Source organism: Oryx dammah, unplaced genomic scaffold (assembly GCF_014754425.2).
Source record: "Oryx dammah isolate SB20612 unplaced genomic scaffold, SCBI_Odam_1.1 HiC_scaffold_5, whole genome shotgun sequence".
NCBI lineage: Eukaryota > Metazoa > Chordata > Mammalia > Artiodactyla > Bovidae > Oryx > Oryx dammah.
The window spans coordinates 50,574,133-50,588,829 of NW_024070189.1; positions in this window are offsets into that span (position 1 = coordinate 50,574,133).

Here is a 14,697-nt window from a genome sequence, read left to right on the forward strand (position 1 = left end):
AATTCTTCATAATTCTCATGACATGTGTCTCTGCGTTTCTTGTGAAACTGTTCTACTTTGTAAAATTATGCCCATCAAACATCTCCTGACTAAATGTTCCTCATGAACAGAATCTATATCTAATTAATCTTTTATTTAAATTTTGGTCTTGTGTTTAGCAGTTCCACATTGATTTTTAAAAAATAATTTGCCCCATGCATTAATCACAGGTCATTAATTATTATTCTAGCCAACGTTTTTCAAAATCTGCCTTCTTAGTTTTACACATGTAGATATTTGCTCATGTCTAGTTTTATAGCATTCCTTTCATTTCTTTGATTTCCTGTAGCTGTATTTCAATAGGACTGTAATCTCACTTATAAACCCCTTTATCCTTAACAGCTTCCTAGTGAGACGGAAGGAATACATTCTAATACTCACTGACCCTTATTAAGGAGGACGTAGTTAACCACATCTTTCAGAGTGAATTTTTGCAATTTGTACGTTTGAGTGGCAGTTTACTCTCTTTGGTTCATGTAAACTGCACCATTGATCATCTCTGACCCACCTTCATATCCTGTTTCACTATGGTCAAGGCTATCTACATTTATTTATATGACTTTAGCCACAGTAGAAATCAAAGTAAATCATAAATTATATTTTTCTATAAAAATTCTTTTGGAAGTTAGCTGATGTTATAACTCTTAAAAGAAAATTCATTCAGAGATTTTTCTATTCTTAATTTTCTTTTTTGTTTTTGTATATTTCGACTGAATTCATTTTTAAGATTTCATTTTGTATATGTGTTTTTATATTAAGCCTCCTCAAGTCTCTTATTTTTAAATTTAAGTGTTACAGCTTAGCATTAATTTGGGTAAGATCCCAAAAGAGCTTATTATAGTATAGGTTTAGGAATGCTTTGAAAGGATGCCATTATCCTTATGTGTCAAAAAAAAAAAAAAGAAGAATTTTCTTCTCTTCTTTGATCTAGTAACTAGATTGGTAGATCTAAAGTATATAGTAGACACAATCAATTGAACATCAGCAAGCCATTAGATAATGTCTTTCCTGCTATAATTGTGAAAAGATAAAGATATAGGCATAGACTACTGTGACTGTTTGAACAACTGAACAAGAAGGTAATGATCAATGAACTAACATACCTAGGAGGAATAAATGGAGAAGGCACTGGAGACCCACTCCAGTGCTCTTGCCTGGAAACTCCCATGGACGGAGGAGCCTGGTGAGCTGCAGTCCATGGGGTCGCAGAGTCAGACACGACTGATGTGACTTAGCAGCAGCAGCAGGAGGAGGAATAAAATACTGTCACAGTTGTTAATCTTGTAACTGACTTAAAGGAAAATATAGGATGCATGCTTTAAATATGAAGTCACATCTCTGCCATCCTCTCCTTTTATTTATTTATTTATTTTACTTTACAATACTGTATTGGTTTTGCCATACATCAACATGAATCTGCCACGGGTGTACACGTGTTCCCATCCTCTCCTTTTTAGAGAGCATTCCATCTTTCATTTTGGCCAGTCATCATTCCCCATATGAGAGATCTGCTTCATTCCTAACATAAAATCCCACCTTCAGTGGTTTCATCAAATTTATCAATAAAAGAGTTCAAGATAATAGGGCTGAATTCTATTCCTGGAGTCGTTCTTTTCTTAGAATTTTTAGAAATTTGTTGCAAAGAGGTTGGTACTGAATTGCTATGTTACATTATTTACTATTTATTGTTTGGTAGCTTTATCCATGATGTGAGATTATAATGATCTGGAGGGCAAGATGAGGGTTTATCTTATTTTCTTCTAAATTTTCCTGTTGATATGTTTCGAATAAAAGAATTCAAACTGTTTTCATATTTATTTACATATCTTTACTTATTAATCTTTTTGTCGCCTTGTCTAAACTGCCTCCTAATTTTCTATATCATTATTGAGTTTTGAGACTTTTGAATGCTTTCTATAGGTTTATTTGGCTTTGCTTCCTTTAGCTTCTCATATCAATTTGCATGTCTTCGATTTAGCACTTACAGTGTTATCTTTATACTCAAGGAGCTCACAATTTAGCAAGTTAAATATAGATGGTACAATTCAAATACAACATTCTAGAAAATATATTTTTAGTCTGTGAGTGCATAAAGATCCAATTAAAATAATAATTTTTAAGATTATATCTATCATACATCTTTTCTAATGATAGTATCATTAGAGAAGTTCTCAAAAAATATACTTGCACAACTGAATCTTGGAGGATAAATAAGAGTTCTGTAGCAAAATAACACTGGATGCTGAAGGAGGAGGGTGCATAGGTATAGATAAAAGTGAGCTGAAATCTATGAGAATAGACATGAATATGGGAGAGGGCAATGGCACCCCACTCCAGTACTCTTGCCTGGAGAGTCCCATGGATGGAGGAGCCTGGTGGGCTGCAGTCCATGGGGTCGCAGGGAGTCGGACACGACTGAGCGACTTCACTTTCACTTTTCACTTTCATGCATTGGAGAAGGAAATGGCAACCCACTCCAGTGTTCTTGCCTGGAGAATCCCAGGGACGGGGGAGTCTGATGGGCTCCCATCTATGAGGTCGCACAGAGTCGGACACAACTGAAGCGACTTAGCAGCAGCAGCAGCAGACATGAGTATGTGAAGACTATCAACTGTATGAACACAAAATCGTTCAGTAGGTGGAAGCGTAGGATACGTGCTAAGGATACTTGCAAACGAGCCTGAAAATAGGCCAGCACTCAAAAGTCCCTGGAGTGTCATGCTGTTTACAGGGTTGTACAGTGGGTCAACATGACTCAGCTAGCTCTGAATTGGATGACAATAAAAATTCTTGCTTGCATATGGATTTTCCTACCATCCTGAATTGAAACATTTATTCACTCTCTGGAAAATGTGATGGAAGGCAAGCTAGGGTAAATTGCATATTGGTAACAATGGAGAAAAGGGAATAGTTTCAGTTCCACTCAGTGTCTGACTTTGCCTGTTCCCTTTGAAGCTTAATTATAGCCATTAGTGGAAGCCTGTTAAATGTTTGCGAACACACTCTACAATATGGGGAGAAAGTTGGCCAAAGTCTTTTAAAATCATGGGAAAGCAGTATTTCACAGATCAAGTGATTTAGTTCGAACAAGTCATTATTATGTTTGCCCTGAACTCTAGAGAAAAGCCTCTGCAAGAATTTTTAAGTTCAACGATACCATTATTTCTGCTATACAAATCTCTCCCATATCTGTCAACTCTGGTCCAGACAAATTACCCCAGGGAAACAGCAACTAGGAGTGCCTCCCCATTGCTTACAAAGTTTAGCCAGTAGAGTTAAAGAGCTTTAGCTTAGGGATCATTCTGTGAACTGGCATACCTTCTGTCTCAATTTCATCTCCTGGTTGCCTTTGCAAACACCAGAAGTGCATTTCTGTTCCTCTACTTTTGTCCATTAATATTTTTTCTCAAACAATTGTTGCTACCTCTACCTATCAGAATCTGATTCAATAGCCTATCTGAAATGTTTTCCCCAGTTGCTCAAGAAGGAATCACTCCCTTTCTTCAGACTTATAAAAAACATAATGTTTTACTTTTTCTTTTTTGACCACACCATGCAGCATGAGAGATCTTAGTTCCCCAACTAGGAATTGAATCTGGTCCCTCTGCAGTAGAAGTGTGAAGTCCTAACCACTGGACTACCAAGGAATTCCCTACAAATTTTTTTATGTAGAATAATCTCAGTTGATATAAAAATTACCCCAATGCATTATGACTTACACAGGAGGAAGTCTGTTTTTTTTTATTTTTTCCCAGTTTTGTTAAGTTCAGGTCATTATCCCTGATTTACAGGCAGCTTTTCTCCAACCTGTGATGAAGAGACCCAGTCTCCTTTCATTTCTGGCTTCAACACATGGCTCAGGTTTGCTGTGTCTATTTTCATCAAGGTCATGGGAAGAAGAGTATCAGTATGTGAAGGAGTCACATAGGATTTTTTACTAACTTGGCTTAAAAGTAAAACACAACACACTCATCATTGCTGAGAACTAGTCACACAGTCACAGTTAATGGAATTTGGGATAGAAAACTCAGTTCCCCCACCTCAGGAGGCTCAGGGAGAGGCTTTAAATCAAAGTGAGAAAAAATGTTACAAGAAGCTGCTGGAAAGGAGACTTTTTAAAAAACTTATTGATGAAAAGTTTAGCAAATGTGGAAAGTAGGGAAAATGCCATCTAGCAAACTGATAGATCTTGCTAAGGAGATTTCTAGGTTAAATGTTGAAAATATCAACTGATTTCATCCTAAGGTACAGAAAAAATAGAGCTGAGCTAAAGAAGGAATTGTTCATTTTTCAGCTCCTCTAGAGGGAATATAAAACCTAGGGCTTTCTGGATTTTAAACAGTAGTTGTCTTTCATCCTGAGTCTCTCTCAGAAAGAGACTCAGGACAAAAATAAAAGCGTGGTTGCTGCCAGTAAAACATCACAGGGTATATACAAGTTTGAAACTATCAAACCCTCTTAAACCTCAGGTAGTTTTCAGATGATCCTTCATAAGGCCATTGTACTAGTCAGTAAACTTTCTAAGGATCTCAAGGATATATCTCATCAACTCTGTGAAACGATGAAGCGCCTACATGGCATTGTCTAACAGTCACTATACAGCAGGGGGCTTCCCAGGTGGTGCTAGTGGTAAAGAACCCGCCTGGCAATGCAGGAGACATAAGAGATGCATGTTCAATCCCTGGGTCAGAAAGATCCCCTGGAGGAGGGCATGGTGACCCACTCTAGTATTCTTGCCTGGAGAATCTCATGGACAGAGGAGCCTGGTGGGCTACGATCCATAGGGCCACAGAGTTGGACACGACTGAAGCCACTTAGCACACTGCACGCAACTATACAGGGAGCAAAGGTTGAGAAGGGCTTCTTTTGAATAGATTTGAAGTGTGCCTTTTGTCCAGTAAAGTGTGATGCAAAATGGTATGTAAAGAACCTAAACCATTTTTGAAGAAAGTCAGCAAGCCTAGATTAAAAGGGACAGACAGTAAAAAAAATAAAGAGGCTTTGTTTTGTGAAATATGATACAAAATATTTATGGGCAGAAAGTAGGCTAAGAAAATTAGTTAGCTGTAAACCCAGGCCATTTTTTTGTGGGGGGTTTTCTAGTGGAGGGGAGGTGACTCAGAGGGAATAACCAAGAGACCAGAGGACAAAATCTAAAACAATAGAGAATTGCTCCCAGGTAGTGTTGTGGGGCCTTTATCAAAGAATTAGAGATTTATGGCTATTAGAGATTTATGATGAAGGAAGTGGCAAGATTAAAATTCTGTTTAGATAGAATTATTCTTGCTGAATGTGTTGTGTTGATGTATAATGTTAATGCATATGGAAGGAGCGGTAGGATGGTAATTAGAAGATTATTATAATTCAAGTTAAACAAGACAGTGACTGCCTGAGAATTAACTAGTGGAGGTGATGAAAAGTGCTTTAGGACATATTTTGAAGATAAAGCCAAAAGAATTTGCTGATGGATCACATGTTGGGTGTGAGAAAAAGAGTGGAGTTAAGGATGATTATAAGGTTTTTGGCTTAGTAACTGGAAAAACTGGAGTCAACATTTTATGAGTTGGGGAGCAATGAGAAAGAAATAATTGTTGGGGGGAAGAATGTTAAGACTCAGTTTGGTACAGAATAATTTAGATATTCTGATATTCAAATAAAAATGAGGAATGAGCTGTTGTATACAATAATCTAGATTATTGGAAAGAAATGTGTGTGCACCTGTGCACACTCAGTCAGTTCAGTCACTCAGTTGTGTCCGACTGTTTACCACCCCATGAACTGGCAGCACGCCAGGCCTCCCTGTCCATCACCAACTCCCCGAGTTCACCCAAACCCATGTGCATCAAGTCGGTGATGCCATCCAGCCATCTCATCCTCTGTTGTCCCCTTCTCCTCCTGCCCCCAATCCCTCCCAGCATCAGGGTCTTTTCCAATGAGTCAACTCTTTGCATGAGGTGGCCAAAGTATTGGAGTTTCAGCCTCAGCATCAAGCAGCTGTGTCCAGCTCTTTGTGACCCCTTGGACTGTAGCCTGCCAGGCTCCTTGGCTCATGGAATTTTCCAGACAAGAATTACTGGAGCAGGTTGCCATTTCCTTTGCTAGGGGATCTTCCCGACCCAGGGGTTGAACTTCTGTCTCTTGCATCTCCTTCAGGGGGTTCTTTACCAGCTGAACCACCAGGGGAGCCCAGAGGATAGAGATCACCAAGAGAATAAGTATAGATAAAATCCAGATTTGGTCCAAGGCTGAAACACTGCAGCACTCCAGTGTGTTTTGATCAGTTGATGAATAGGAATTTGCAGAGACTAAAATGAAATGTCCAAGAGAAAGTTGTGTTGGGAGCCTAATAGGGGAGAAAACATATATGAAATGTTGTTGATTTGTAAAATGAAATGAGAATTAAAACCGTTGGCTTTTGCAACATAGGGGTATTTCTGGTCTTGATGCTAACAGTTTTATTGTTGCCATGAGAGTAGACATTGGAGCAGGAAATGGCAACCCACTCCAGTAGTCTTGCCTGGAGAATCCCATGGACAGAAGAACCTGGCGAGCTACAGTCCATGGGGTTGCAAAGAGTCGTACACGACTGAAGCAACTTAGCACACACACACAGTAGACTTTAGGGAAAATGGGAGTAAACTGGAGTCAGTCTCTATAGTCTACCCTTTAGAAATATTTTGGTCTAATAGGAAGAAGTTAATGAAGGAAAATGAGTCCAGGAATTATTTCTTTTCCTTTTTTTTTCCTCTTTCTCTGTATATATTTTTATGAGAGAAAGAACAGGAAGTATATAAACTATTGGAAAAGGTCCAGAAGAAAGAGTAAATTGATAAAAATTGATTTTATCAGTACACTGATAAAATTGCTAAAATAATATTATTGAGAAGACAACAGTGGAGGAGATAGTGTACATAGATGGAGGAACTGGTCTTTTTTAAACAAAAATTTTTATTTACTATATACAGCATGATGACTTGATATGAATATAGAGCAAAACGATTGCTATGTTCAAGCTAATTAATACAGTTAATTAACACATAGTTAACATTTTTTTAAAGGTGAGAGTACCTGAAATCTATTTTATTAGCTAATTTCCAGTGTTCAGTGTGGTATTATTAACTGTAGACATCAAACTGTTCTTAATTTCTAGACTTATTCATCCTACATAATTGCAGTGTTGTGCTCTTTGACCAATATCTCTGCATTTTCCCCACCTACCCCTATAACTGCCTTTCTCTTCTCTGAATCTATGTATTTAACATTTTTACATTTCACATATAAGGGTGATCATACAGTATATATCTTTCTGTGTTGGGTTATTTCACTTAGCATAATATTCTCCAGGTTCATTCCTGTGGTTGCAAATGACAAGAGTTCCTTTTTAAGGCTGAATAATATTCCATTGTATGTATATATGTGTGTGTGTATATATATATTCTACAATTTCTTTATCCACTCATCTGTCAATGAACACTTGGACGGTTTCCATATCTTGACCACTATGAGTAATGCTGCAATGAATATGGTAGGTATAGATAACTCTTTGAGGTGCTGATTTCATTTCCTTTGGGTATACATTCAGAAAAGGGACTGATGGATCATATGTTAGTTCTGTTTTTAGTTTTTTGAGGAACTTCAGTACATTTTTCAGTAATAGTTACACCAGTTTGCATTTCCGCCAACAGTATACAAGAGTTCCCATTTCTCCACATCTTCACCAACACTTACCATCTTTTTTAGATAGCCATCATAACAGGAGAAATAGGTATAAGTTGATATCTCATTGTGTTTTTATATTTACATGATGAGAAGGGATGGTCTTTTAATTATTTTCTTAAATGTTTTATTGAGGAAAAATTGACCTGTAATAAATCACACACATGTAAAGTGTGCAATTGATATTTTGACCTTTGTATATATACATAAAATCAAGCATCATGATAATAAATGTACCCTCTATCATCCCCAAAGTTTCTTCATGTCTTACCAACCCTAGACATTGATATGCTTTCTCTGGTTATAAATTAGTTAGCAGTTTTTAAAAGAAATGACATAATGGAATCATGTGAGCTGTATTCTTTTAGGGGACAGGGAGGAGTCTGGCTTCTTTCACATACCTCAGTTTTTTAGATCTGCCCCTTTGATTTCCAAATGTATGTTTTTGGTTGGCTTATTTACTATCTGTATATATTCTTTTTGTGTCGATTCAAATCTTCTGCCCATTTATATTTGGTTGTTTGTTTCCTTGTTATTAAGTTTTGAGAGTTTAATATATGCTAAATTCCATTCTTTCATCAGATACATGCATTTTAAATATTTTCTCTAGTTTGTCTTTCTTGAGTTTTTTTAAAGATTTCAATTTTCATGAAGTCCATGTTACAAATAGTTATTTTATGGATATTGCTTTAGGTGTTGTGTCTAAGATTTTTAGCTAACCCAAAGTCACAAAATATTTTCTTCTAAAATTATTATACTTTTCGAGTTTAATTCTTGGATCCATTTTGAATTAGCATTTGTATATGATGTTGGTTGAAGTTCATTGTTTTTGCTTAATACATCCAATCATTCTAGCCCCATTGTTGAAAATTATCATTCTCCACTGAATTGCCTTTGCATCTTTGTAAAAAAAAAAAAAAGTTACCTATATGTGTATGACTTTATTTTTGAATTCTCTATTCTGTTCCTCTTATCTGTTTGTCTCTTCTTACTTTAATACCACACTGTCTCAATTATTGTAACTTTATAACAGTTCTTGAAGCCAATTAGCTTTCAAATGTTCTTTTCAATACTGATTTGACTTTTCTGGGACTTTTATATTTTTCTCAAGAAATTGTTTTTTCAATGAATAGTATATGAAAACTGTTAATCACATTTTCCTAATAGTTCCTATTTTGATGCTGTAGAAATGGTATTATTTTTCATTTAAATGGCTGATTAGTTCCTCTTAGTATATTGAAATATAATTTATTCTGTATTTTGCTCTTATATCCTCTAACCGTGCTTAAATTCATTGGTTCTAATAGCTTGTTTTATAGATTCCATCATTATTTCCTACTAGGTGATTGTGTTGTCTGCAAATGACAACTTTTTCTTTTTTTTTTTTTGTATTTTCAAATTTTATTTTCTGTTTTTTTATTTAAATTTTGTAGTGGGGTATAGAAAACTAACGAACAATGTTGTGATAGTTTCAGGTGTACAGCGAAGGGATTCAGCTATACTTTATTAGTTACTTTCCTACCTGGATGTTTTATTCTTTCCTTTCTTTTGGCTGTTTTTTACTTTATTATACTGACTAGAATCTCCAATACTATATTGAGTCGAAGTGTTGAGAGCTGAAACCCTTGTTTTGTTTCTGTTTTTAGGGGGGAAACATTAGGTTTCTCATAATTTAAGTATGATGTTAGCTATAGAATTTTCACACATGCCCTTTATCTGATTAAGGAAATTTCATTCCATACTGAGTTTGCAAAGAGTTTTTATTTTATCCAGAAATACATATTACTAAATTTGCTAATATTATATGGAAAATATCCATATATTGATTTTTTTCTTATAATATCTTTGATATCTGGGTAATTCTGGCCTCCATAAAATGAATTAGAAAGTGGTCTTTCCTCTTCTGTTTTGTGGAAGAGAGTGTGTATATTTGGATTAAGTCTTCATTAAATGTTTAGTAGTATTTATCTTTGATCCATCTGGGCCTGGAAGTTTCTTTACTGAAAAAAATTTTAACTAGATAGAACTATTTACATAATTTGCTTCTTTTGGAGTGAGTTTAATAATTTGTCACTTTCAATACATGGTCTATTTCATATAAGCTCTTGCATTCATGTGCATGGAGTACATTCATCATATTTGCTTATTATCCAACTAGTATCTGTTAATTTCCTCCACTGTTTCTGATACTGGTTATTTTTTACTCCCCTTCTGCCCCCAACATCCCCCTCCCCCTTTTTATTGGCAACTATTTTAAAGAAATGGCTATGGTTTCACTGATTTTTATTTGTTGTTTTTCTTCTTTCAGTTTTACTGATTTTTACCGTATCTTTATTATTCCCTTCCTTCTACTTGCATTTGATTTTATTTACTTTTCTGTTTCCTGTTTCTTTAAATGGGAAACCTAGGTTATTGATTGATACATTTCTTTACTGAAACCATTAAATGCTATACAGTTCCCTCTAAGAATTACTTTAGATTCAACCCATAGATTTTGACAGATTGTGTTCATATTTCATTCTGTTAAAAACAGTTTGGTTCTTTTTCTATAACTCATGGGTTATTTAGAAACCATATGCTGTTCAACCTTCAAATAATTGGGGATTTGTGGACTATTTTCAGCTATAGATTTCTAATTTAATTTCTTCTAGGGTGAGTTTAATAACTTGTGAAACAAATCATACATTGTATGATTTCTGCTCTGTTAAATTTTTTAAGATTAGTTTTTTTAAACTTTTTATTTTTTAATATAAATTTATTTATTTTAATTGGAGGCTAATTACTTTACAATATCGTATTGGTTTTGCTATACATTGACATGAATCTGCCACAGGTGTACATGTGTTCCCCAGCCTGAACCCGCCTCCCACCTCCCTCCCCATACCATCCCTCTGGGTCATCCCAGTGCACCAGCCCTGAGCATCCTGTATCATGCATCGAACCTGGACTGGCAATTCGTTTCACATATAATAATATACATGTTTCAATGCCATTCTCCCAAATCATCCCACCCTCTCCCTCTCCCACAGAGTCCAAAAGACTTTTCTATACATCTATGTCTCTTTTGCTATCTCATATACAGGGTTATCATTACCATCTTTCTAAATTCCATATATATGCATTATTATACTGTACTGGTGTTTTTCTTTTATATCCCATGATATGGTCTATCTTGGTAAACGTTTATATGCAATTGAAAAAAATTGATATAATCTGCTATTGTTCAGTAAGTGCTCTATAAATATCAGTTATGACAGTTTGTTGTGTTGTTCAGGTCTTCTATATTTTTTAAAAAATTTTTTATTGGAATATAGTTGCTTTACAATGTTTTGTTAGTTTTTGCCGTATAGCAGAGTAAATCAGTTATATGTATACATATATCCCCTTTTTTATGATGACCATTTAGGTCATCACAGAGCACTGAGTAGAGTTCCCTGTGCTATATAGTAGGTTCTCATTAGTTATCTATTTTATAAATAAATAAAAGATAGCGCTAAGCCATGTCTGACTATTGCGACCCCATGAACGGTATCCTGCCAGTCTCATCTGTACATGGGATTCTCCAGGCAAGAGTATTGGAATGGGTTGCCATTTCCTTTTCCAGGGGAACTTCCTGACCCAGGAATTGAACCAGGTCTCTCTCATTGCAGGCAGATGCATTATTGACTGAGCTACACAGGAAGCCTTTTATACATAGTAGAATGTATATGTCAATCCCAGTCTCCCAGTTCATCCCACCTCCTCTCCCGCTTTGGTGTCCATACATTTGTTCTCTACATCTGTGTCTCAGGTATTCTGTACTCTTAATGATTTTCAGTACATTTGTCCGATCAATGACTGAGAGCAATGTTGACATATCCAGTTATATTTGATAATTTTAAAAATTCTTACTTAGGAGTTCTGTTGATTATTGCTTAATATAGTTCAGTGATCTATTTTTAGATGTACACACATCTAGGATTGTTATTAGGTGAAAACACATCTATAATTGCTTCGTTTTTGTTGTTGCTCAGCCACTCAGTTGTGTCAGACTCTTTGCAACCCCATGGACTGCAGCATGCCAGGCTTCCCTGTCCTTCCCCATCTCTTGGAGCATACTCAAACTCATGTTCATTGAGTCGGTGATGCCATCCAACCATCTCATCCTCTGTCATCCCCTTCTCCTGCCTTCAATCTTTCCCAGCATCAAGGTCTTTTCCAGTGAATCAGCTCTTTGCCTCAGGTAGCCAGAGTATTGGAGTTTCATCTTCAGCATCAGTCTTTACAATGAATATTCAGGACTGATTTCCTTTAGGATTGACTGGCTTCATCTCCTTGCAGTTCAAGGGACTCTGAAGAGTCTTCTCCAACACCACAGACAGCAAAAGCACCAATTCTTTGGCGCTCAGCCTTCTTTATGGTGTAACTCTCACATCCATAATGACTATTGGAAAAACCATAGCTTTGACTATATGGACCTTTGTTGGCAAAGTAATGTCTTTGCTTTTTAATATGCTGTCTAGGTTAGTCATAGCTTTTCTTCCAAGTAGTAAGTGTCTTTTAAATTCATGGCTGCAGCCACTGTCCTCAGTGATGTTGGAGCCCAAGAAAATTAAATCTGTCACTGTTTCCACTGTTGCCACTTTCTCCATCTATTTGCCATAAAGTGATGGGACCAGATCCCATGATCTTTGTTTTTTGAATGTTGAGTTTCAAGCCAGCTTTTTCACTCTCCTCTTTCACCTTCATCAAGAGGCTCTTTAGTTCCTCTTTGCTTTCTGCCATAAGGGTGATGTCACCTGCATATCTGAGGTTATTGATATTTCTCCCAGAAATCTTTGATTCCAGTTTGTGCTTCATCTGAGCTCCTGGTGGCTCAGATGGTAAAGAGTCTGCCTGCAGTGCAGGAGACCCAGGTTTGACCCCTGGGTCGGGAAGATCCCCTGGAGAAGGAAATGGCAATCCACTCCAGTATTCTTGCCTGAAGAATCCCACAGATGGAGGAGTGTGGCAGTCTACAGTCCATGGAGTCACAGAGTCGAACATGACTGAGTGACTTCACTTTCACTTTCTACAGGAGCCCCAGGTAATTTTGGCAGTGGGGAACAAGTTGATTGGCTCTGTAGTAGATATTACTCTCCTTTGTAAACTAAATGCTCAAATAACATTTGGATTCCCTGATGGCTCAGATGGTAAAGAGTCTGCCAGCACTGTGGGAGACCTGGGTTCAATTCCTGGGTCAGGAAGATTCCCTGGAGAAGGAAATGGTAACCCACTCCAGTACTCTTGCTTGGAAAATCCCATGGATGGAGGAGCCTGGTAGGCTAGAATCCATGGGGTCACAAAGAGTTGGACACGACTGAGTGACTTCTTTTTCTTTCTTTCTTTGTGCTTCACCAGCCCAGCATTTTGCATGATGTGCTCTTCATATAAATCAAATAAGCAATGGTGAATGGAACTGTTTCCTTAATTTCTCTTTCTGTTTTCTCATTGTTAGTGTATATGAATGCAAGGGATTTCTGTGTGTTAATTTTATATCCTCCAACTTTACTATATTCATTGAGTAGCTCTAATATTTTTCTAGTGGTGTCTTTAGGATTTCATATGTAGAGGATCATGACATCTGCAAACAGTGAGAGTTTTACTTCTTTTCCATCCACTTATTTCTTTTTCTTCTCTGATTTCTGTGGCTAAAACTTCCAAAACTATGTTGAATAGTAGTGGTGAGAGTGGGAACCCTTGTCTTGTTCCTGACTTTAGGGGGAATGCTTTCCATTTTTCACCATTGAGGATAATGTTTGCTGTGGGTTTATCATATATGGCTTTCATTATGTTGAGATATGTTGCACAAGTAGAATCAAAATGTCCTATTTTTTTAGTTAGGAAAAAATTTACCAGTTTTCTAATATATATATATATATATATATATATGTATTAAAGCTTTTCTACTACACTTGATAAAGACTTGAGAAAGAACATCAAGATAAATGAAGAGATGGAGAAACTGGAGAACATAAACTAAATGAAATGGGAGCACTGAATATGAAAGAGAAAAAGTGAAACAAGCTAGGTAAAAGCTAAAGATTATCATATAATTCAGTTGTTATTAAACATGTCTGCTAAAAATAAATAAATAAATAAACATGACTGCTCATTAGGAACATATCTGGAGCTCTGAAGAAAAAAAGCACTACTTGCACATTTGTATTATTCAAAAAATTTCAAGATAATTCTGATATGCATATGGATTTTAAAAAGTGATTACAGGTTTTTCTATTAGATCCTAGTTTTGATGATATAGAGTTCCATTATTTTTCTGTTGACCAGTCATGATACAGTGGTATTGAGTAATAGTTACATAATCACAATAGTAAAAGATGTGTATTACTTTCCACAATCAGTAGTCAGACAAAAAAATAAAAGATAATTACAACTGCAAGTCATAATGAGAACACGATTAACTTAACAATATAAAATAATTGCATACAATTTGGTTGGGGGTGGGGAGGGTCACAAAGAGTGATGTGGTATGTTAAAGTGCATATATGCACATGTTTCATACACCCGGCTAGTCTGTGTCTTTTGGTTGGTGCGTTTAATCTGTTTACATTTAACGTAATTATTCAAGCTGGTTTTAGAAAAGGCAGAGGAACCAGACAGCAAATTGCCAACATCCACTAGATCATCAAAAAAGCAAGATAGTTCCAGAAAAATATCTATTTCTGCTTTATTGACTATGCCAAAGCCTTTGACTGTGTGGATCACAACAAACTGTGGAAAATTCTGAAAGAGATGGGAATACCAGACCACCTCACCTGCCTCTTGAGAAATCTATATGCAGGTCAGGAAGCAACAGTTAGAACTGGACATGGAACAACAGACTGGTTCCAGATAGGGAAAGGAGTATATCAAGGTTGTTTATTGTCACCCTGCTTATTTAACTTATATGGAGAGTACATCATG